We start from the raw sequence: 24,275 nt of genomic DNA, 5'->3' as shown, positions 1-24,275 counted from the left end.
GATGGAAGAATTCGGAAAGATCACCAAGAGCAAAGCCGTATCATGAGAGATCTAGGCTAAGATCATTCTCACCCTCATATCCTCAATTACTATGTGCAGAGGCAAAAGTGGACAGTGTAGAAGGCCGGTAGGAAAAAAATAAATACTCCTTTGAAATATGGGGGTGGAGGAGAGCTCTCCAGATACCCTGGACTAACAGAAAGATGAACAGATGGGTCCTATAGCAAATTAAGCCTGAAAAATTCCTAGAGGCAAAAATGATAAAACTGAAGCTTTCCTACTTTGGGTACATCATGAGAATGCAGGATTCTTTGGAGAAGACAATAATTCTGAGAAAAGTAGAAGATAGCAGGTAAAAAGGGAGATCAACTATGAGATGGATTGACTCCATAAAGGAAGCACAAGTTTCCAATAGCTAACAGGGCTGTTGAGGGCAGGACATTCTGGTCATCATTCATATTCATAGGATCACCATCAGTTGGAGCCAACACAAAGGGACATAACACACATAGGGGCTGAATTGAGAAGTCCTTTAGGAACCCCTGGAAGTATGGAGGGGCTAGTCTCACAGAAAATGGAATGATTACAGAGTAATTTAAAAAAAAAAAGTGGTTCCTGGTTCTTGAATGCCAGGGAACTGGGGGATTGCTGTTGGCTTCCACCTCAAACACTGATAGCCGAGTCAACTGGTCATGAGAATTTATGCACAGCAAGCAGCCCAGGGCGGGGCGGGGAGGGGAGAGGATGGGAACAGACCTTTAAAGTTCTAGGACTTGAACTGGAAATAACAGACTTTTCAAAAAGGGGAAATGAACCCATTATATTCCAACATAAATGCCATTTCAATATTAACATTTTCTTCTCTAGTTAGCACTTCTTTTCCAAGTCATATTCAGCTGTAGGAAAACTTATTAGGCCAAATCATATTCTATAGAGTAAGAATAGTTTTATTCTTTTGAGAACTTTAGTGGCTTGTAGCCCAAATGAGGTCAGACTACATCTCATCATTTGCTTTTCTCAATAGCTTTTAGCCAAGGATTCTCATGCAGTGTGTACACCCAGTCATTGGTGTTCAACATTTGCTGAACATCTTAACAATGGCTTCCAATGGGAGTTATTATCATTTTGTTATTTTTGGGCGGGGGGGGGGGGCTAGTTTTGTCATAATAAGCCACACAACCGCATGACAAAAAGCTAGGAAGACATGATGCATCAGGTAATGCTTGGGAGGAGTCTAGTAAAGCTGTTAAGGGGTCCATAGCACAGGCTCTGGTGTCAATTGGGGTTGTTGAAATTCTGGTTCTGTTTCTCACCTGCTGTGACTCTGCATAACTGACTTGGCCTTCCTGAGCCTCAGTTTCTTTATGTGTAAAGTGAGTTTCTGTTAGAAGAATGCCCGGCACATGGTGTTTTAATTAACACTAGCTTCCATAGAAGGTGATTTGTAAAAAGTATATATTTTTATTGACTTCAGAGAGGAAGGAAGAGGGAGAGAAAGAGATAGGAACATCAATGATGAGAGAGAATCATTGAGCAGCTGCCTCCTGCATACCCCAAACTGGGGATCTAGCTTACAATTCCTGCATGTGCCCTGACCTGGAATCAAACCGTGACCTGCTGGTTCATAGTTTGACACTCAATCACTGAGCCACGCCAGCTGGGCTAGAAGGTGATTTTTAATGTTATCCAAAGAAATTATATATATATATATATACACTTAACCTCTATTCCCTATCTACTCCGTGCCAGAATCTGTTAGACTATGGAGCTGGACGAAGAAACACCACCTCTTTCCTTAAAGACTTCGCAGGCTTTAGAATTTTGGAAGAGCCTAAGGCTAAGACTAACCCTTCTCTTCTGTGGCTTTGTAACCAATGAGCATTCCAGTTGCAGGAAAAATCCTGCAATAGGATTTCCTGCTGCACTCTACCCCGCCTCCGCTCCTCCCTTGTCGCCCGCCCCGCCTTCTCCGCCAGCCCGCCTGCGTTTCCCTTCGCCCCCGGCCCTGACTTCGCTCCTCCCTTCTTCTCCCCCCCTCCCCCCGGCTTGCTTGCTTCTTCGAAGCTTTACTCCCTTCTGCAGCTCTTGGCTTCTTTCGATGCTGTCTTGATATGCAAATTAGCCGCCATCTTTGTTGGGGTAATTTGCATACTCATCCTGATTGGTTGGTGGGTGTGGCTTGGCAGGTGGGCGTGGCTTGGGTGTAGCGAAGGTGCGGTCAATTTGCATATTTGTCTATTATTAGATAGGATGAGGAACAGCCAGGAGAAAATGAATGGGGATCTGAATCTACTTAGAAGCACAGTGCTCCACAGCGCGAGGCCCCTGACACACACACAGAGAGATGGGAAAGTGGGGGGTACGAAAGTCCACCTTTGTAGACTGAGGTGCAGAGAAACTTTGTTCAGCCTTGGGGGGAAGACCCTGCCAAGGAGAGCTTGCTTCATTCGGGCAAGAAATAGATAAGGACACATATTCTCTGGTGAACAAGCAGGGCTGAGAGAGCATAGAAGGGGCACCTTTCCTAGTTCGAACCAAATAACAGTTGGGTGGGAGTTGGCCTAATCTGACCATCCTATGAATGATTCCTCGTCTAGTCTCACAAACATGCACATGTGTGCAGTTTTAAGTGTTCCAGAGAATGGACTCTGTATTAAAGGCATCTCCATTCATGTTTATTAATGGCGAGGTTGTGGAGGCAGGACTGGTGTTTGTTTCATTTTTTTAGCACTTGTGACAAGATGGCTCTGGGCCTGGCTGGTGCGAGGGCATTCCTTTATTGATTAAATAATGTGCTGAAAGGGAACAGTGCTTATGTGTTGAGAGATTATTGCCAGAGACACATGGCCAACCGAGTGCTGAAAGGAGAGCCGTGTGACACTTTCGCTGCGAGTCAGTAATTAGTAGTCAGTGGAACCGGACTGCAGTCTCCTGGGGAGAGTTCCAGTGAATGCTGCAGCTTTGCATTTTTGAAGGCATGCAGAATCACATATTTTGTTTCCCCATTGAGCTCATTGTTTTGACTTTGAAATAATAAAAAAAAAAGCATCTGAAACGGCAGTGATATAAAGCACTATATTTGAAATGGTACAAAAGAAAATGGACCAATTTTATAGAAAAGGGACATGATTCTAATATTAAGAATTGGATATAAAACAGTAAAAAATTTTTTTCAAACCATGCATTTATTCCATTACTTTATTGCAGTTCTAATAAAAAGTCTACAACTCTCAGAAATGTTATAGGAGCCGTGTGAAGTAGATGTGTTTATTCATACATTTACCAGAAAATATCGGACTAGAATGACTCAAGAATGTAAGTTGACATTTTTCTTTGGGCCTGTGGAATGATTTGAAGGATAGATATGTTGCCAAGAAAGATGGGGCGGAGATCTTTAGGGACCTGAGGCATAAGTGCATCTACTTCGAGTGATGGATGGCACTGGGGTTTACTCTGCTTCATGTGCATAGTCTAGCCCTCCTGGCAGGGAATACATGGGGCATTTGTGGCTTCTTTTGACAAGTTGATCTGTATTCCACCAATACTTCAGAGTATTACTTCTTTATTCTTTATCTTTACTGGTCTGCCAAAATTCTGTATTTTCCTTTTCTCTCCCTCAGTAGAGCAAATACTTAAAGCAAAGACTCTGGAGGCTCTCTTCCTGCTTTGAATCCTGATCCTGCAACTTACTAGCGCTGTGACCTTGGGAAAACCACTTGACCTTTCTGGGCCTCAGTTTTCTCATTTTTAAAATGGTGATAATAAAGTACCTATCAGATAGAGTTGTTATAAAGATAAAATGTTTAAAATATTTAAAGTGCTTAAGAAACTCTTGACACATAAATGCCATCATACTTTGCATGTATTAATACAACTAATAAACACTGGTTTGATTCCCACAGACTCAAAAATATTTACTGGCTTTCTAAGACCTGCAAAATGATTCAATGGATTCAAAGTACTGTATTAGTGGACTACAACCATTCTCTTAAAATCATTTCACAATATGCTCTAGCACATTGTGTATTCTGGTCATTTGGTCTCTTTATCTCTACCTGAATTTGCCATACATTTTCCTACTTCTTTAAATTACTGACTGAGCCAGAAATGGCCCCATTTCTTGTTTTCTGCCACTCAAAGGCTGAACATTTATGTATTTTCACTTATATTAATAAATTGAACACTGAGAGTCCATTAAAAATTCCCTGTATAAATTGCTCCCCTTTAAAATGGTTGTGGGAAGCTGATAATGGCTCCCCTCCCCCCAGCTGTCATCCTAATCCCTGGAACCAGTAAATATTATTTTACAGGCAACAACTTTGCAGATGAGATTAATTTAAGGATATTGAGATGCGGAGATTACTGGTATTTTGGATTATTCATGTGGGCTCAAATGCAAACAAAATCTATATAATAAAAGCCTAAGCAGAACAACCAGAATGACTGGTCACCATGATGCGCACTGACCACTAGGGGCAGATGCTCAACGCAGGAGGTCAGGGCGCTCCCACAGGGGGAGTGCTGCTCAGCTAAAGCTGGGCTAACAGCTGGCCTCCGTGGCAGCACTAAGGAGCAGCAAGCTGAGCAGTAAGGAGCAGCAAGCAGGTGGGCGGATCTCCCGAGGGGTCCTGGACTGCGAGAGGGTACAGGCTGGGCTGAGCCCCCTGCCCCCCCAGTGCACGAATGTCATGCAATGGGCCTCTTCTAGTGTCATAAAGTGAGAGAAAGTGAGATTTCACGTGGACAGAAGAGGGGACAATGTGACCATGGAGACAGAGATTGGAGTGGTTTAGTCACAAATTAACACCAGCAGGCACCAAAAGTTGGGAGAGGCAAGAAATAGAGTGTCCCTGTGGGGGTGTGGCCCTGTCTATGCCTTGATTTTAGCCCTGTAAGATTCATTTTGGACTTCTGGCCTTCAGAGCTACAGAAGAGTAAATTCATGTTGTTTTAAGTCACCAAGTTTGTGATAATTTGTTAAAATAGTCATAGGAAACTAAGACAATCATATTTTGGTCTAGTATGTTATTTTCAACATTTTTATTCATTTATTTTTGTTCTATATAGAGTAACATTTATTATTTTTGGTATACAGTTCTATGAGTTTTGAAAAACATATAATCTGTTGTAAGCACCTCCACAATCAATATATAGAACAGTTGAAAAAGAAGAACAAATAAGTACTTCCTGATTTCAAACTATATTAAAAAGCTATAGTAATCAAAACAGTATGGTACTGGAATTAACAGACACATAGATCAATGCAACAGAATAGATACCTAATTTAATTGACACTTGTTTATATAGTTGTATTGTATAAACTTTATCTAGGATGTTTTCCTGCTGTGTATGCTGGCTGCTGACTCTTATGTGGCCTTTCTCTAGGTGAATTTTATAATTTTCCTTTCAGAGATAAAAATTGAGAAATAATTTTCAGTTCTTGTGGTATCAAGTCTATGGTTCTTTTTTTTCTTTTTGTAATTTCCTGTTCTTTGGATTCCAAATCTGCACAAAATATTCATTACTTGTCTACCCTACTCCACCATTCCTTCAATATAAGCACCATTTCTTATTGATTTTTTTCTTCCATAAATACATAGTGCAGTATTTACATATAGTAGATGCCAAAAATTGCTTGTTAAAGCAGTGAAAGTCAAGTGTGTGTTTCAGGATTCTCTGGTAGAATGGAGAGAAAGTTATTTCTAGAAATAGGGGAGAAAGACAATAACAAATATATCATTTTGACCAGATCATATTCCTTTTGCTTCCTTAGATTCATTCTCTCTGAGTTGTCTGTTCTGTGCCCTGTTGTGACTTAACCCCTGTGACTGAAACAGAAAGCTTCCTGGCCCTCTGGCATCCACTGGGGTTGGGCTAATGGGAAGCACCAATAAGACAATGAAAAACAAGAAATAGATTAGAAAGGGACTTCTCACACTTGAATACACATACAGATTACTTGGGGTTCTTTTTGAAATGAAAATTCTGATTCACTGGGTCTGAGGCTATGATTCTGTATTTCTACCAAACTCCCTGGTAATTGTCATTGACACTCTGAGGACCACTCTGTAAGTAGCAGGGGTGAGAGCATTTTTCCTTATCCTCTCCCTTCCCCCGTGCCTGCATTCTGCCACAGTTGCAACATCCCTCTTTGACCCGGGTTCTCTACTTCGGCTATACATTATAATTATATATTAGGTTTCTGAAAACCGGATGCACTGGCTACATCCCAGATACATTAAATCAGAATCTCGGGGTCAGACCTAGGTGATAGTAATTCTTCAAGCTCTAACACACAGCCAAGGTTGAAAGTGGTGAATCTTTGACTAGATATTTTCTTGGGTGGCCCCTCTTCCAAAGGTTATGATAACCGTGTTCCCCCATTCCTTGCCCCTCAGGTCTATGAGTAGTAGTGGCTTCTGGTGCTAGTTACCGAGTGTCTCAATATTCTATAAATAGTCCCTTTAACACCTCTATAAATAGTCCCTTTAAGACATTATTTTTAACTCCCAGCTCTTTCCTGCCAATAATCTAGTTGATATAGCAAGATAAGAAGTTTGATTTTTATTTTGTAGGTAACTGGGAACCAGTGTAATCTTAGGAATAGTGTGAAGTTCAGACTTATACATTAGTTATTGCTTCCAAATGGAACTTGTCATTTTACTTCCTTTACATTTAGAAGTATTGAATTTTACTATAAGGTGCCAAGCTCAAACATTTATTTGCAGCAGTTCTGCTAAAAGTATGACTTATGATAACATTAACGTTTTGAAATCAGATAAAAAGAACAATATAGCATTAATTCAGTTTCAAATTATGATTGTTTTTTTAGCTGTGGTATAGCTGTAACTGAATCTGTAAATCATTAGTATTTTCTTTTTGCTTTTATGTATTGAGATAACATTGGTTAATAACATTATATAAATTTCAGGTGTAACCCCAGCCTCGGTTTGGGCATGTGTTGGAGGCAACTAATTTAAGTATCTCTCTCACATCAATGTTTCTCTGTCTCTCTTCCTCTCCCTCCCTTTCACTCTCTCAAGAATCAAAGGAAAAATATCCTTAGGTGAGGATTAACAAAGAAAAAAAAATTTTTTTAAGTAGTCCTTCCAAAAAGAATAGGTGTTAAAGCTTTTTTTGAATGTTTGGTAGAATCTCCAGTGAAACCATCTGGTCCTATACTTTATTTGAGGAGAGGGTTTTGATTACTTGTTTCAATTTCCTTGGTAGTGATTGGTCATTTCAGGCTTTCTTATTCTTCATGATTCAGTCAAGAAAGGTTGTATGCTTCTAAAAATTTTTCCATTCCTTCAAGATTGTCCAATTTCATGCTGGATAGCCTTTTATAGTATTCTTTTGTAATCCTTCATATTTCTGTGGTATCTGTTGTAACTTCTGATTTTTTAACATAAGTTTTTCTCATTTTTCTTTGGTCTAGCTAAATGTTTGTCAATTTTGTTTAACGTTTGAAAGAACTCTGAATTATTATTTTTTTCTATTGCATTTTTATTCTCAATTTCATTTATTTCTGTTCTGATTTATTATTTTCTTTCTTGTACTGACTTTGGGCTTTATTTGTTCTTCTTGTTCTAGTTCCATAAGGTGTAATATTAGATTGTTTATTTAAAATTTTTTTTTGTTTGTTTTTTGAGGTAGGCCTGTATTGCTATAAATGTCCCTCATAGTACAGCTTTTGCTGCATCACAAAGATTTGGTATGCTGCATTTTAATTTTTATTTGTCTCTATGTATTCTTTGGTTCCTTTTTTTATTTCTTCATTGACTCAATAGTTGTTCAGTATCATGTTGTTTTATTTTTATTTGTGATTTTTCCAGTTTTCTTCTAGTAGTTGATTTCTAGTGTCATACTATTGTGGTCAGAAAAGTTGCTTGACATGATTTGAGTTATTTGAATTTACTGAGACTTGTTTTGTGTCCTAACACAAAACAAATTTGTCCTTGAGAATGTTTCATGTGCACTTGAGAAGAATGTGTATTCTGTTGCTTTGTGATGAAACATTAACTCCATCTGATTTAATGTGTCATTTAAAGCCAATGTTTCCTTACTAATTTTCTGTCTGGATAATTAATACATTAATGTAAGTGGGGTGTTCAAATCTCCTACTATGATTGCATTGCTATCTATTTCTCTGTTTAGATCTATTAATAATTGCATAATGTATTTTGGTGATTCTACATTGGAGGCATATATAGTAATAAATGTTATGTCTTTTTGATGGATCATCTCTTTCATCATTTTAAAATGTCCATCTTTGTCTTTTGTTACCATTTTTGGGGTCTTGAAATCTAGTTTGTCTCATATATGTATGGCTACCCCCACTTTTTGTTGGATATCATTTGGTTGGAGTATCATCTTTTACCCCTTCACTTTGAGCCCATGTTTGTCTTTGGAGATTAGATGTGTCTCCTTGTTTTTTAATTTATACATCTACTCTGCCTTTTGATAGGTGAGTCCAGTCCATTTATATTTAGGGTGATTATTAGGACTTACTACTGACATTTTATCTTTTTTTTTCTAATTGCTCTGCATTTTCTTTGTTTCTTTTCCCTTGTGTTTCTGGTTTCTGTCTGCTATTCTAGTTTGGTGTGTTGTTGTTTTTTTTCTATTATGTTTTTCTTTTTTTGTGTCTCAGCTCTAGATTTTTGTTTTGTGTTTAGCATGAGATCTGTATAAAAATGTCTTATAAATAAAATGGTCCTTTTTCTTGTGATAGTATCTTATCTTCATTCACCTATACAATAATCATCCTTTCCTTCCTCCCCTTTTGTGTTTTTATTTCAAATTGTCCCTTTTTATGTTGTTTGTTCATTACCAACTTTCAATAACTATAGTCATTTTCATGCTTTTTTTCTTTTTTTTAAATTTAAATTCCTTATTGTTTAAAAGTATTACATGAGTTTCCCTTTTCCCCCATTGACCTCTCACTTTTTTCCTTTTTAAAACAAAAGCTATATTTGTATTGATTTCAGAGAGGAAGGGAGAGGGAGAGAGAAATAGAAACATCAATGATGAGAGAGAATCATCGATAGGCTGCCTCCTGCACGCCCCCTACTGGGGCTGGAGCCTGCAACCCAGGCATATGCCCTTGACTGGAATTAAACCTGAGACCCTTCAGTCTGAAGGCCGACGCTCTATCCACTGAGCCAAACTGGCTAGGGTATGCTTTTTTTCTTTAACCTTAATGTTGCAATTAAGTGTTCAACATCCTGTTCTAAAGTAGAGTTGCAATTTTATGCTTCTTTCTCAAAGTTTTGTGTACTTTTGTCTTTTTGTTTCAAGTGAAGTGTTTCTTTAAACACTACTTGTCATGCAGGTCTTGTGGTTTGTTTGTCTGAAAAGATCTTTATTTTGCCTTCATATCTGAAGGATAATGTTGCTGGATATATTATTTTTGGCTGGTAGTTTCTATCTTCCAATATTTTGAATATGTCATTCCACTCTCTCCTGGTTTATAGGGTTTCTGTTGAGAAATCTGTTAGGGTTTGTTTTGTAGGTTACTGTTGTTTTTTCTTTTGGTTTTTATTTTTATCTGTCTTGAGCATTCTTTTTTTATTATTAACTTTTGACAGTTTTAATGTGATGGGTCTCGAGAAGGTCCTTTTGCATTTAGATAATTGCATGTTCTGTTAGCTTCTTATACTTGAATGTCCAGTTCCTTCCCTAGGTTTGGGAAGGTCCCATCAATTATTTTTTTGAATAGGTTCTCTGTTGCCTTTTTCCTCTCTTCTCCTGGGATACCCATTCTATATCTCTCTTCCTAATGGAGTTATATCGTTCTACCAGAGACCTTTCTAATGGAGTTGTATAGTTTCTCCATTGTCCTTTCTAATGGAGTTAGATAGTTTTTCTTGCGTTCTTTCATTTTTAAAAAATATTAGTTTTCTCTCTTTTTCCACTTGGATCATTTCTAAATTATTATTTTCAAGCTCATTATCTTTTTTTTGTATGGTCTTCTCGATTTTTAATGCTTTCTACTGCCTTTTTTTCATCTCACTTATGGAGTTATTGAGGTTTTGAATTTATGTTTAGTTATTTTTTATAGTTTTAATATCTTTGGTAAAATACTCTTTCTGTTCATTAATTTTATTTCTGAGTGGATTGAATTGCCTTTCTATGTCTTTTGTATCTTGTTGAGTTTCTTTATGACTGCTATTTTGAATTCTATCATTTAGATCACAATCTCTCACGACTTTGTGTTTGTGTTCTGGAGAATTGTCATTTTCTTTTTGGGTTACCATGTTACCCTAGTTGTTTATGATTCTTGAGGTGTTGTTCCTTTGACAGCACATTTGAAGTAATGAACACCTTTCTAATTTAGGTACTCTTGATTTTAACAATTCAACAGGATGATAATTGGAGGTCTTTCTTTTGTTTACCAGTAGATGGTGCTATCGTCCAAGTTTTTGTTTTCTATTACCTGTGCTACTTACCCTCAAGGGTCATGGTGGCAGACATCACTGTGGTGGTCGGAGTCGCTTTCTGGGTGACCAGGGTGGTGGGTGTCCCTGCCTGGGTCTTAGGGCATCGCCATCGTAGTAGGGAGATGTAGCATGTGGAGGGGGGCTAGCTTTGCTAGCTCATTGTGCTATATTACCTGGTTTCTTATGGTTACTGGTGGCATTGTGCTGTAGCTGGGAGGCCATAGACACATCTCTGCTGCTGCTACTGGGCTCAGCCACATGTGGGGGAGGGAGCTGGATTCTTGGACAATGAAGCTACCTTAGCCCCTCTTACTCTCCACCAGGCCATAGTGTGGGGGCTACACCCCAACTTCTCTGCTACTGCATTTAGGACCACAGGCTCAGCTACAGTGTCCAGGGAACCGTGTTTGTGGGTATTATGCCTGTCCTTTCCCCCAGCCTGCCTACCCTAAGAATGCCAATAAGTCCACCTTCAGAAGTACCAATGTATGGATCTCTCAGGCATGCCACTGTGATGAATAGAGGAGCCCTTGTTGGATTATAGGTGTCCAACTAGTTGTAGATTTAAGGGGTGATATAGAGGAGTCCTCTCACTCCACCATGATGCTGATAATCACTTCTTGAGTTTTCTTGAATTTGTACCTTCACTTAAAAACTGACTCAGTCACCATACTACTATTGGTCTCTTGATTTTCCTTGAAGGCACTGGCAAATTCCATCACTTTGTGATCCACTTACAGTGTCATCATTTTGAAATAGTGAGTTTGAATTCATCTTTTCTTCTTAAGTATTATACATTTCCTTAGAATTCACATTTCAAGAACTCCCTGGATATTCCGACTAATTTGCCATTTTAAGAGGCTCTCCATTTCAATTTCTCAATTCTCTGCCACTAATCCTGCCTTTAATCCTAGCAATGGACTTCCCCTACAAAAGACCGCTTAACCATTATCATTCCCCAAGAGAAAATTGTTCTCTAATCTTTCCCTCAATTTCTTCATGCAAACATTGAGCCTCTGACACTCCACCCAGAGAGCTGTTAGCCTTTTGTTTCTTCTTACATGTGAATGAGCTTATGCAATCAGACTCGAGTATAATCTTGAACTCAACTCAAGTGAACAAATGATTTCCTCCCCACTGTTGTATTGCAACTCTGCAGTGGAAGAAAAGGTTCATAATTTGTTTTCAATATTGAGAATAGGGTAAGGGTTTGGTGCTACTAACCCTACTTCAAGGAATAGCCTTATTTTTAAGATGGGTATAAAAAAATCAACTTGAAAAAAGTGGTTTTTGAACGGAGCCACATGTTTTTAACCCCATGTACTGATTTGGATGCCCTAAACTCAGCCCATTTGGGGATATTCTCTTCCTCAAATGTAATTTCTTCATTCTCTTTCATAAGACTGGAGAGAAACAGGAGGATCAGTTAGACGTTTGCCTAGAACATGATGATAACTAATCATTTTGGCTAGTAACTGGTTTTAGTGTGTGACAGAATACACTGGTTTGAAGAAAAATTTAGGGAACATTTTACTGGGAACTTCCAGAAAAAAGAGATATGTATAACACACCCTTGCCCATGCTTTTTTGGAACTATTTATTTCTAAAGTATTTGCTTGCTGTTATGTAGATGAAATCTGAAAAATTGAGAATTAAAACCATCAATGAGCACTGTGAAAGAAAATGAGCTTCTGAGGCTTTACTGGACTTAAATATGTGATTTTTTTGTAGGCTAATTCAAATGTTAATAAAAAAGGCCCTGCCGGCATGGCTCAGTGGTTGAGTATCAACCTATGAACCAAGAGGTCACGGTTCAACTCCTGGGCGGGACACATGCCCGGGTTGCTGGCTCGATCCCCAGTGTGGGGCATGCAGGAGGCAGCTGTTCTATGATTTTCTCTCATCATTGATGTTTCTCTCTCTCTCTCTCTCTCCCTTCCTCTCTTAAATCAATACAAATATATTTTTTAAAATGTTAATAAAAAAGAAAAGAGAATTGACCAGAATGTCTTTATTCTTATATCATAAACCAAATTCTGCACATTCATTTAATAATGAATTTTTAACCAGTTTAATTATTTAGATTGAAGTACTTCTAGGAATTGCATCTAGGCATTCAGTTATTGAAATGAATATTTTTAAAGTTTTTTTCTATAATGTCTTCAATTTATTTTTAACTTAGAAATGTTTCAGGTGATTTGGGATGTTCTTGTAGCTGCTACTCATGAGCAATAGTGAATTAATTAGTAGCTAATGGATCACCAGCTCCCCCAGTTTGTCCTTCATATTCTGTGGTGCAGGTCTTCTAAAAGACCAGTGGAAATATGCTCACACCAACAATCCCTGGTAAAGGAAGGTTGCAATGGCAGACAAATGCCAAATAATCATCCATAATAAATCCATTGCTTTAGAATGACATTTACTCTTTTAGTGTGTTTTGCTAATGACAATTTTTTTAAAAATAATTCTTTATTGTTGAAAGTATTACATATATTCCCCTCCCCCCCATTGACCTCCTCCAGCCCTCCCCCAACTCCACCCCATACCTTCAGCACCCTATTATCAGTGTCCATGGGTTATATATGCATACAAGGTCTTTGGTTGATTACCTCCAACACACTGACCCTCTCCCACCTTCCCTCCGAGATTCCGCACTCTGTTTCATGCTTCCATGTCTCTGGGTCCACTCCATTCATCAGTTTATTTTGTTACTTTACTTGTCTTTCTCTGACTGACTTATTTCACTTAGCATGATACTCTCCAGGTCCCTCCATGCTGTCTCAAAGGGTAAGAGATTCTTCTTTTTTTACTGGTGCATAGTATTCCATAGTATAAATGTACCACGGGTTTTTTATCCACTCATCTACTGATGGGCACTTAGGCTGTTTCCATATCTTAGCTATTGTAAATTGTGCTGCTATGAACATAGGGATGCATACTTTCTTTCTGATTGGTGCTTCAGGTTTCTTAGGATATATTCATAGAAGTGGGATCACTGGGTCAAATGGCAGATCCATACTTAATTTTTTGAGGAAACTCCATACTGTTTTCCATAATGGTTGCACCAGTCTATATTCCTACCAGCAGTGTACTAGGATTTCCTTTCCTCCACATCCTCACCAGCACTTGTCATTTGTTGACTTGTTGATGGTGGCCATTCTGACAGGTATGAATGGTACTTTATTGGCTAATGACAAATATTAAAAGCAGTTCGTCAAGGAACTGTTCCAGAATAAAAAAAGATTAAGAGAAATGACAACTGAATGCGGTGCATGCTGCTTTATTTATTTATTTATTTATTTTGTCATAAAAACATTATTGGGATACTTGGTAAAATCTAAATAAAATTTATAAACTTGTTAATAGTATTGTATTAATGTTAATTTTCTGACTTTGATAATTGTATGTAGTTTTGAAAGGGGATGCCATTTATTAGATACACACACATGGTATTTAGGGTTAAAAGAGGATCACTTTTATAACATATTGTCAAATTATTCAGAAATCATGTTTGTGTGTGAACATCTACATCACACATATGTATATGTAAGGCATATACATATATATATATATATATATATATATATATATATATATATAAAGATATGGCTGCTTGTGTGTTTGCATGCACACAACAGAGATAGGTAAAGGAAATGTGGTAAAATGCTAACATTTGGGAACTAAACAGGAATTCTTTGAGCCATTCTATGGCACTTTTCTGTGAATCTGAAACAATGTCAAAATGAAAAGTTAAAAGAAGAGAATAAAAACCACTTAGCATGTTTTGACAGGGGAACAGGTTGCTTAGAGACAATAATACAGCAAGAAAAACTCAACCTAAATATCGGAAACTGCAGGTCACATTAAAACACTATTAGTCTATATACCTTTATATGGATATTTTTCAAAACCAAAACTAAATTTTCACTTAGGAAATCTTGTTAAATGAATTAGAACAAATCCATCCAGGAAATAGGAAGTAGTAAATTCTATGATATTTTACCTGGTATACCAACCTGCCTTTAGTGTATTAAATAGGATGGTGTTCGTTTATTTTCATGAACCATGATACTTTTCAGATGTTTATTTTATTAATCTACTTGGTTTCCTTCTTCCTGGTAATGAAAACACGGGGTCTTGTTAATTTCAGATCAAACAGGAAACACATAGTGGATTCTTTATAGATATGTTTCCTTGTTAAATTTGCTAATTTTTATGAAACACGAAGTGTATTATCTAACAGGAAATGGTCTTACATTATATTTCACCAAATCTTTCCCTCAAAACATTTTCCTTCCTTGCATCAGACAATTCTTGCTTAGTATATATTTTCTCACAATACCCCACCTTTCTTGCCCACAGACCCATGTGCTTCAGGGTAGGCAACCTCATCCCTACTTCCAGGGGTTGGCGGGAGGGGGGGGGGGGCGGGGGGGGCAGAGCTATTCAATCACAGTGCTCCCATTTTCCTGGCCAGTGACTGGTTTAGGAATTAACATTTTATTTTTAGCCAAAGAAAAATGCTGATTTAAATTTAAGGAGCATTTAATTCACTCCCAAGAAAAAGATGTTTCTTATCACTGTGGAGTCTGACTATGACACCCGGAACTGTGCAGCTCTCTGTGGGTGAAGCTGGCGAGAGATGGGAGGATGGAAAAATGAAGAGGCTTTGAATCCTCGATGACACTGATGAACTGCTGCATCAACCAGCCCTGGAACCTGAATTGCCTTTGCACTGCCAGATATTATAGACCCTTATGGCTGGGAATCTGTGTTACTTGAAGGTACATACATGCTAACCTATTACTCTACAGGGTGTCCCAAAGAAATGACTACACACTCTAACAGCTGATAGCTCAATTTTGAAAATGAAATGTATTTTAATAAACACTGCCTTTATAATTATTCAAAATGTGTGTGTATCAATTGATCAAACTAGATGATACAGGCTTTTTAAAAAAATATATTTATTGATTTTTTTTCAGAGTGGAAGAGAGAGGGATAGAGAGTTAGAAACATCAATGAGAGAGAAACATCCATCAGCTGCCTCCTGCACACTCCCCTCTGGGTATGTGCCCGCAACCAAGGTACATGCCCTTGACCGGAATCGAACCTGGGACCCTTGAGTCTGCAGGCCAACGCTCTATCCACTGAGCCAAATGGTTAGGGTGATAAAGGCTTTTATATTTTATTTAAAGTAACCACAAAAATGCAGATTTCTTGAGTCATAGTCATAATCTTATTCATCTTTTAAGATATATAATAACATTTTAGAAGGGAAATTTGTGGTAAGGAAGATGAAGAAATGCTGGCTATACAGTGGAAGTAATGATATTTATCAACTTCATAAGTGATAGTGAGGATTAAATGAGTTCTGAGTTACTATATTTAAAGCTCAAAGAACAGTGGCTGGTATGTAGTGAGTTCACAATGATTGTTAACAATAGCAATAATAATAACAACAACAACAATAATAATAACAATTTCTTCTCATGGCTTTTATTACTAAGAAACTTACCTCAATTTTAAATTGTTTTTATTCTAAGTCACAGACTCTTTGAGAAGCAAAGAACAGTGTCAATGAATTCAACTCGTGAGAGTTTTAGGGAGTAAATATTATAACTCTCAGTTCTTAGATGAAAAAGTTGAAAACTTGAATCATATTGATGGGACCATCTGCACACTACTTGCAAGTACACTTTTGGTCACCATACTGATATCAGGTCCAACAGAACAGAATTTAAAATTCTGAAGGGCAGCATGATGTAGTATGGCATTTACCAAATTGTGAGTCATGCTATAACAGCAGGTTGTGAGACCAATTTAGTGGGGTTGCAACCAGAATTTTAAATAACTGAACTATAATAGAGTAGGATGAGTGAAATCCAAGTGAATTGCATGTATAAAGGTAGATATTATTTTATGAAACTTGGTTTCAGCAATGCATGTGTGTGTAGGGTTACATGACAAAGAGTTGTTCTCACTGTGAGTTTTGGTCATTGATATGGTGGAAAGATATGGGCTCTGTGGCAAGACAGATTTGGCTTCAGGTATCTAACTCATTGGCTTGTTATATGGTAAAGAGCATGAAACTGCCCAACAGTAAGAACTCAGACTGATGTCCCTTCTTTCCCGCCTCTGTCCTCCGGCTCCCCACCCGCCTTCCTCATGTGGACTTGAACTTATGAAACCATAGAGTAAAGCAGCGCTGACATTAGCAAACAAAGTGCCTTCAAAAGAGCAGATATAACTGTTTTATGTATTATGTATTCATCCAAGCTTGAAACACCAAGAGCACATTGAGTGATCTGAGTCCCGAAGCAAGAAAAATCAATTTTATTTAAATTACAACAAACAGTATCTCCCGTGCTCCTCACAGCGGAGAAATCACTCTTCCTTTATTCTTAAAATAATAGGTATTTGGGTAGAGCTATTGATGGTTTTCAATTTGGTTACCTTGGCAAGGTGACACACCATCCATTAAACATGGGAGTGTGAGGACAGTGGGCCACCCTGGCACGCGGAGCAGCTGGGCAGACTGTGTGCTCAGGTGCCACCTGGCCCCTTGCGCTGAGGCCGCTGGATGCACCAGCTCTTCCTGTCAGAGGTGAAAGAGGGAGAATGAGAGGGTAGATGTATTATCACATGGTGACCATTGCTTATTCCACAGAGAGTCCATATTACCATAGGAACGCATCATTTGTTTTTTTTCCCAAGTCCAGTCCTTTTACTTGATATTACTTACCTTAACTCCTTATGTACTATGTGGCATTCTTCTGTGAATCCCAGGGAGAAGAAACAAAACATTATTTGTTTTCACGGACACAGAATTGAGCCAAAAAAAAGAGAGAGAGAGAGAGAGAGAGAGAGAGAGAGAGAGAGAGAGAGAGAGAGACTGATTCTCCTTCCTTCCTCCCCTCCCCCTTCTCTTACTGTTCCTCTTCCTCTCTCTCTCTCCAATTTCATTTCCTCTTCCTCCTCCTCCCTCACCTCTTTCCTTTTCTTCTCTAATAAAATGTATATTGTTTTGTTTTGTTTTGTGCCAGCACTTAGTGAAACTGCTGAGTTAGTCAAAGTAGGAAATTGAATGGGTGCCTTTTGCCTCTAGAAAATATGAAAGCATGTTCCTGCCATTGAGCTGGCCCCCATGGTGGTATCAAGTGCTGCTGATGGGGAGGCTGGGAAATGCATTACCACGTCAGCGCTGTCATTACCAGAGGGGTTCACTGTGAACTCAGGCATCCAGGAAAGCAGGCAGGAGGGAAAAGGGGTCAGGGTGTGGGGCAGATGGGCCGAAGAGAGGGAAATAATAAGCAGGATTTTGGGGGGTTTGTTTAAGAGGCTGACCAGAATGGTGGTGATATTAGTTATAGAAGAATTCAATTTGAATGCAAATCATAATCCTACTTTCATTCTTTTTTTTTTTTTTTTTTTTTTTTAAGAGAGAAAGAAAGAGAGATGAGGAGGGAGAGAGAGAAACATTGATGTGAGAGGGAAACTTCAATCAGCTGCCTCCTGCACTCCCCCTACTGGGGATCCAGCCACAACCTGGTCAAGTGCCCTGATCAGGAATTGAACCAGCAACCTTCTGGTGCATGGGACGATGCACAGCCAACTGTGCACACTGGCCAGGGCAATTCGGCTTTCAGATAGGTGATTAAGATAGCCACCGGTTACCCTGTAGCACGTATTTGGGAAAACAGAGGCTCAGCCACACCTGATGGCTTCAGTTCATCAATTCATGTACATTGTACATCTATCAAGACAAGCTCTCCTCTCTAGTTATAAACCTCAAGATGTATAGTATGTACCAGTGTAATCTCAGAGATCAGCTCATTTTATTTTTTCTTTCTGCTTACAGAAGAAACTCATTTTAAGATATTTTCCTCCGGGGAGGGGTTTGGGATGGGAATGGAGGGATGAGGACAAATATGTGATACCTTAATCAATAAAGAAATTAAAAAAAAATATATTTTCCTCCCTGATATAAATCTTACGTTTATTTTAAATAAATCACTTACTTAATATAGACTCATTACTTGAGTTCATGATACAGTTGCCGAGTGCTGCACCTAAGCAGTGTTATCCTCTTACAACAGGAGAAGTTGACTTAGGCGAAGGAGGGAAGTTCAGAACCAGGTTTTACTTTCTTCATTCCATTATACCTAGCTTTCTTCCCATGGACACTGAGCTCTTAACTGAGAGTAGTTTAATCATTTTTATCTGTTTCTGCGAAGTCTGTTTTCTGTCTGAATTCTGATGTGCAGCATATCGGATGAGCAGAACCCTAAGGAGTTCAAAGTCAGCTAGTTAGTTCCTGGATGTGTCCCAGGCCCTTGTTAATCCAGTTATGCGTAGCAGGTTACTCATTTTCCCATTTCTACTCTCCACCCTGCCTACACGAAGGTTTCTAATTTTATTGCAGAATGATCCACCTAATAGCAATAGAGAAATCATTAGTATTATTATTTTTGAATGCAACAGTGGTAAAGAGTAATTCTAAGCCAAGTGTTATAAAAAAAAAAAAAAAGCAGTATATAATGGCTATGCTACCATTCCCTATAGGACTATCTGTTTTCCCAACAACAACAAAAAAATCTAGTGCTTCCCCAAGTTATTTTTTAAAGGGCTTAAGCAGTCATTCAGATAATCAGACTTCATTGCTGTGAAATTTCATCAAAGTGTACTCAATCCTTGAACTCATATCTGGGTCCATTTTGCCAATCAGATAAAACTTCCCAGGCTTTTTCCTAGAGGCATGGGGGTGAACGTGATCTTATTGCACCGCAAAAGATTTTGTGCTACAAACCATTTTTCATAAAAGCTATTTGTTGTGTTAGGAGCACTCCAGACAGGCTCCTTGTTAAAACAGATTAGGGGGTGGGATGGCTTGCTCTGCTTTGTCACTTCGGATGAAATGAAAAATTCTTAGAAATTCTTACCAGTTAACTGCAGAAGAAATGAAAAGGCAGAAAAAGAATACAGGGAAAATTAGCATCTTAGTAAGTACAAATGTCATTTCTCATGAATGGACCAGTAATTATTTAAAAGAAGAAAAGGGGGTGGGGGGAATAACCCTAAGATAACCTCTGACTTGGAAGCACTTGCAATTCATTTGTCTTCAGATTGCCACTTGCTTCTTTTCATGTTTTGGTCATAGAGGTTGAAGCCAACTGAGTCCTTTCTTTTTTCCTTTGTAAAGGTCAGCCACCCGTGTCAGGCCCACTCACTCCCGTAGCCCCACAAACAGCCTTTGCATCGAAAAAGCACTAGGTGGTGCCCATTTTCTTTGCTGATGAAAGAGCTGGATTTCCCCAAGGGAATCACACCAGGGAAGTTCAGCAGCCCGGAGCCCCACACAGTGCGGTCCCCTCCTCTAACAGATGACCAGGAACGGGGTGTCACGTTCTGTTATTTCCCCAAAGCATCCTGGGGCTTGCCCGGTTTAGGACAGAGCTTTGGCTTGGGTGACAGTGCTTTTAAATGTGAAAGTGGGACTGGAGGGATGGTGGTGGCAAGAAGCTTTGAATATTCTCTTTGAAAAGGAAAGATAAGAGGAATGAAGGCTGCGACTCTGCCATCTGTGTCTCTAAAAAAGTGGGAGCATCATATCGTTGCCAAGGCTTTCCTCCTGCCAGATCATCCGACAACGCAGTCCACGTGCTAGTTTAATTTTTCTCATTTTTACCCAGAATCAAGGTATAAGAATCATAAAAGAAAATAAAGGCTAATTTTAAATTTCAGTTTGCTCCCTCAAGAAAAGAATGTTTTGTCAAAGGAAGTATGGTGAAACTGAGGAATTTGCATGCCCCTATCTACTGTTTGAAGAGGTAGCTTTATAACACTGGGTTTATTCCTTAAAAAAAAAAAATCTTATTAGGCACGCTTAACAGATTGTTGCTTTGTGTGCAAGGAGAGCAAATAATTGGCTAAGAAGATGTTTTCTTCAGGAGAATTTTATCCAGGCGCTATGCCCATCAGATTTGTTTTAGAATTTAGAAGCATTCAGAAAGTTTTTGTTCTTGTAAAGGTCTGGTAGCTGCAATTGGGCGTGATCAAACTATTGCCACAAAATGAAAATAAGAAAAGAAGATATTGATTTTTTTTTCCTAGTTAAAATATGTCAGATCATTGTCTATCTATGACCTATTCTCAGAAATTTGGCTGAATGGGGACAGTTTGTTCAAATATATTTATTTTGTTTCAAAGGAGGCAAGAGAATAGTCTTTTTGAATATCAAAAAGTAGACTTGTACTAAAACCTGAATCCAGTTTCCTAGTTGGTGAACCATACTCCAAAATGAAGAGAAAATAAAGACGGGTAGTAGTTTTAAAAAGTTGAGATAAGAAAAAGGCTTTATCATGAAACTCCGAGAATTATTTCTGTGCTCTCGCTGCCCTGTCATATGTCATGACATGTGGCAGGTTGACTGCTCATTAATTCTATTTATATCAGTATGATAATCCACCCCACTGAGTACACATGTGTTAAAATATTCATAAATTATGTTTATTGCGGACAAATATACATTAAATGCCAAAAGAAGACCATTATTTAAAGACAAAACTAGTCAAAATCAAACAAGCATTGCCTTTTTACTGTCAGCCCCATACATTATGTTTTATCAAATTCGCATTAATTGCCTCTCCTTCCAGTGCCTCATAGGGAATGTTTATTGTTTATTTTTAAAATGTGCAAAAGAAATAGGTTTCTCCGAAAGGAATAGACTTGAGAGACAAAAGCTGTTACGTTATTTCAGACAAATAATAACATCGACTGGAACAAACCATCTAGAGAAAGGCGCTTCTGGTCTCCAAATTTGGTGAAAATATGACATTTAAACCCTAATACAGAATTGAATTTGAGGGTGTTTTTCATGACCTCGAAGCCGAGATTAAATAAATCAGAGGATTTCTTGAGAAAAGGCTGCAAATAGCAATTTTAAGTTTGTACATATTTTGAAACCAAGTATGTAAAGGGAGGTTGAGAAAATCTAGAACGTTGAGAATTGAAACCAAGAATTAAAACGTGCTGCAGCCCACTGTGTTTTGGAACTTATTACTTCCAAATGAAACAATCCTGACCTGCTCTATTTTGAGTGATTTCAGGAAGTTGAAGAAGTCGAGGTGATTATTCTTTTTACAAGCTGCCTGTGCCGTTACAGACCACAGTTGAAAAGTTTGAATTCCTTGTCAAAATCCAAAGTGGTTTTAGTTAAAATATATTGCCTAGCTTACCCAATTTATCACATTCTGAATTAATGCCACGAAAACATCGAGGATTATTAATTATTAGGACCACACTTCAGGTATACCTAAAATAATGGTCCCTTTAAAAAAATGAACTGTGTGCTGGCCTAATAGCCTATTTGCAATACTCTCTAGGAAACTTATAAATTTTCAAAACTTTAATTATGCGTAAAGGGACACTTTTTTTTTTTCCTGGAGAGAATGACAAATGATGAGTAAAACAAAATAGGAAATTCTGATTTTATTTAATTGTTATCATATGCTTTTTGAAAAAGGGGCGCAGGAAAGGACACGCAGTGAAAATGAAGTACTTTTCTCATGTTTCCAATATATTGCTACAAGAGTGAAGCCATCACCCTTGGATTGCATGTTAACTTCAGGTAAGATATCTGTTCTTTGTTTTTAAGTTTCGGCTTTATTGGGGTGTAACTGACAAAATTGTAAGATAATTTAAAGTGTACACGGTGGTCATTTGATATATGTATTCATTGTCTAAGAATTCCTCCCATCTAGTTAATTAACACATCCATCACCTCACATTTTATCCTTATCTTTTTTTTGGGGGGGAGGGGTGGTGAGAACACTTAGTTGTACTCTCTTAGCAAATTTCCATTATATAACACAGCATGGTCACCATGTTTCCATTCGATCCTCAGACCTACCTTATTCACCTGATGGTTGAACATTTGACCCCTTTTACAAACAACCCCTTCCTATCTCCTTCATCCCCAACACCTTACAATCAATGTTCTACTCTCTGTTTCTATGAGTTTGACTTTTTTTTCTTTTTTTAGATTTCACATAAAGGTAAGGTTTCCAATATAGTGATACTTTACAGAATGTTTTGCTTTTCACTTTACCTTGGAAGAAAATTACATCATTTAAAGAAACTTATGGGCATGATCCTAAGGAAATAATTCAAAATGTGGGAAGAGCCATATGTATAAAAACTGTCCTTATAATGTTACTTATAACAGTAAACATTGGAAGGTATTTTAATATATAATAATGGAAGCATAATTAGAAAAATGATAATCACCTGATGAAATATTATGCAGTCAATAAAAGTATGGGCACATAGCAGTATGGGAAATGTATAATAAAATATTAAATGAAAAAAGTCAGGATACAAGATTAGGGTATAACATCATTATAATAATGTTAAGATATGCAAATAATAAAATGTTAAAAGAGAATGAACACAAAGCTATTCATTAAGGAGTAAAACTGATTTTTTGCCCTTTTCAAACTTCTTTTAAGCTGTCTTGCTAAGATAATTTAAAATGCATTTAAAATTTCAAAGAAATTATTTGGAAGAAATCAATAGTCAATTTACATTTTTTCTTTAGATGTCATAAATAATCATGACAGATTTTTGAGGAGAAAAATTATACAACTCCCACTTCCCAAAATGCGAACTTTGAAACCAGTATCCCAACGTGCGGCTTGAGCAGTCAAACCTAATTTGCTTTTTACTGAATCACAGTGCACATGTATTTTATGAGATAAGAATTTCCTCTTTTATTTTTTTGTATTTCCTTGCTTATTTATATTCAACCCCAAACCACAGCATTTTCATCTACCAGTTCTCAAAAACCCCGAGCAGCCATTTCAGAAAAACAAAACAAAACAAAACAAAAACTCATATCAAAACACCACAAAACACCCTCATTAAAGCTCTCTTCGAACTTTGGGGTAGACTTTCATGTGAATCTTGGCCTCTGTGCAGCATGCTGCACAATCATTTTCATCTGAGATTTGAACATATTGGAAGAACTAGAGCCTTCCTTTCTTTTATCCTGTCATCCACCCCCCCGCCCACCACCCCCCTGGAAATGATGGGCATATGGCAGGCACCCTCCCTGGATTCTCAAACAACAGGAGGGACCTGATTTCAATTCCTACATCCTGTCATCAGTGACTCTCGGGATATTTTGTTCTTGCAAGGCTAAAGATGTGATTCGAATTTACCATACGGACAGAGCTTAATGCGATGCCATTTTTACCACCAGAGCCCTCAATCAGTTAATTAAACATGATATAAATCACCGCATGTATTTGTAAAGTAAGATTAATATGGCAAAGTCAAAGTACATGAGGAATTCTCCCCTTCCTAGGAGTGTGAATCACCGGGAGGAAGATTACACTTTTGGAAACTCAATACTTTGGAGCAGGCTTTGTTGGTTTAATCCCTCAGACTGCTTTGTGCAACTCGAAACCTGGAGCTGTTATCTTTAGCCGGAATTTCAGCCATAACGTCCTCAGCTTTCACCCCATCATTGAAATCAGCATTCACAATCCTTAACAAAGATGGACCTTCCTGCGGACCACAGGGCAGCCTCTTACCACCTGGACACCAGAAACACGTTTCATAAATATTTCATTTTGTCTTAACATGAAGACTTTCCCCAGTTTCCCTTTTTTTTTTTTCCCTTTCCTGGGGAGCTAAGGGCTACCCCCAAGCTGCACATTCCATCACTGTAGTCAGTTAGGTTTATGGCCTTAATAAAAGGATTTTCCCCTTTCACGTGCTAGGGCGCCTTGTTAAACCAGAGCAATTATAGAAACACAAGATAGGTGCTCT

At 38.1% G+C, this 24,275-nt stretch overlaps 1 long non-coding RNA gene across 1 annotated transcript in view; it reads left to right on the top strand.

Annotated features, from left to right (window-relative positions):
- The window catches only part of LOC129151886 (uncharacterized), a 32,193-nt gene extending 8,156 nt beyond the window's left edge, over window positions 1-24,037 (top strand). The window contains exons 2-3 of the long non-coding RNA XR_008558595.1: window positions 21,967-22,071; window positions 23,809-24,037. This is a non-coding gene — a long non-coding RNA (uncharacterized LOC129151886). The remainder of the gene's footprint in view (window positions 1-21,966; window positions 22,072-23,808) is intronic.
- The last annotated feature ends 238 nt before the right edge of the window (window positions 24,038-24,275 follow it).

This window comes from Eptesicus fuscus, chromosome 16, assembly GCF_027574615.1.
Source record: "Eptesicus fuscus isolate TK198812 chromosome 16, DD_ASM_mEF_20220401, whole genome shotgun sequence".
In the NCBI taxonomy this organism is placed as follows: domain Eukaryota; kingdom Metazoa; phylum Chordata; class Mammalia; order Chiroptera; family Vespertilionidae; genus Eptesicus; species Eptesicus fuscus.
Note: the sequence above shows the minus strand (reverse complement) of the source record. Positions and strands in the feature narration are given on the sequence as shown.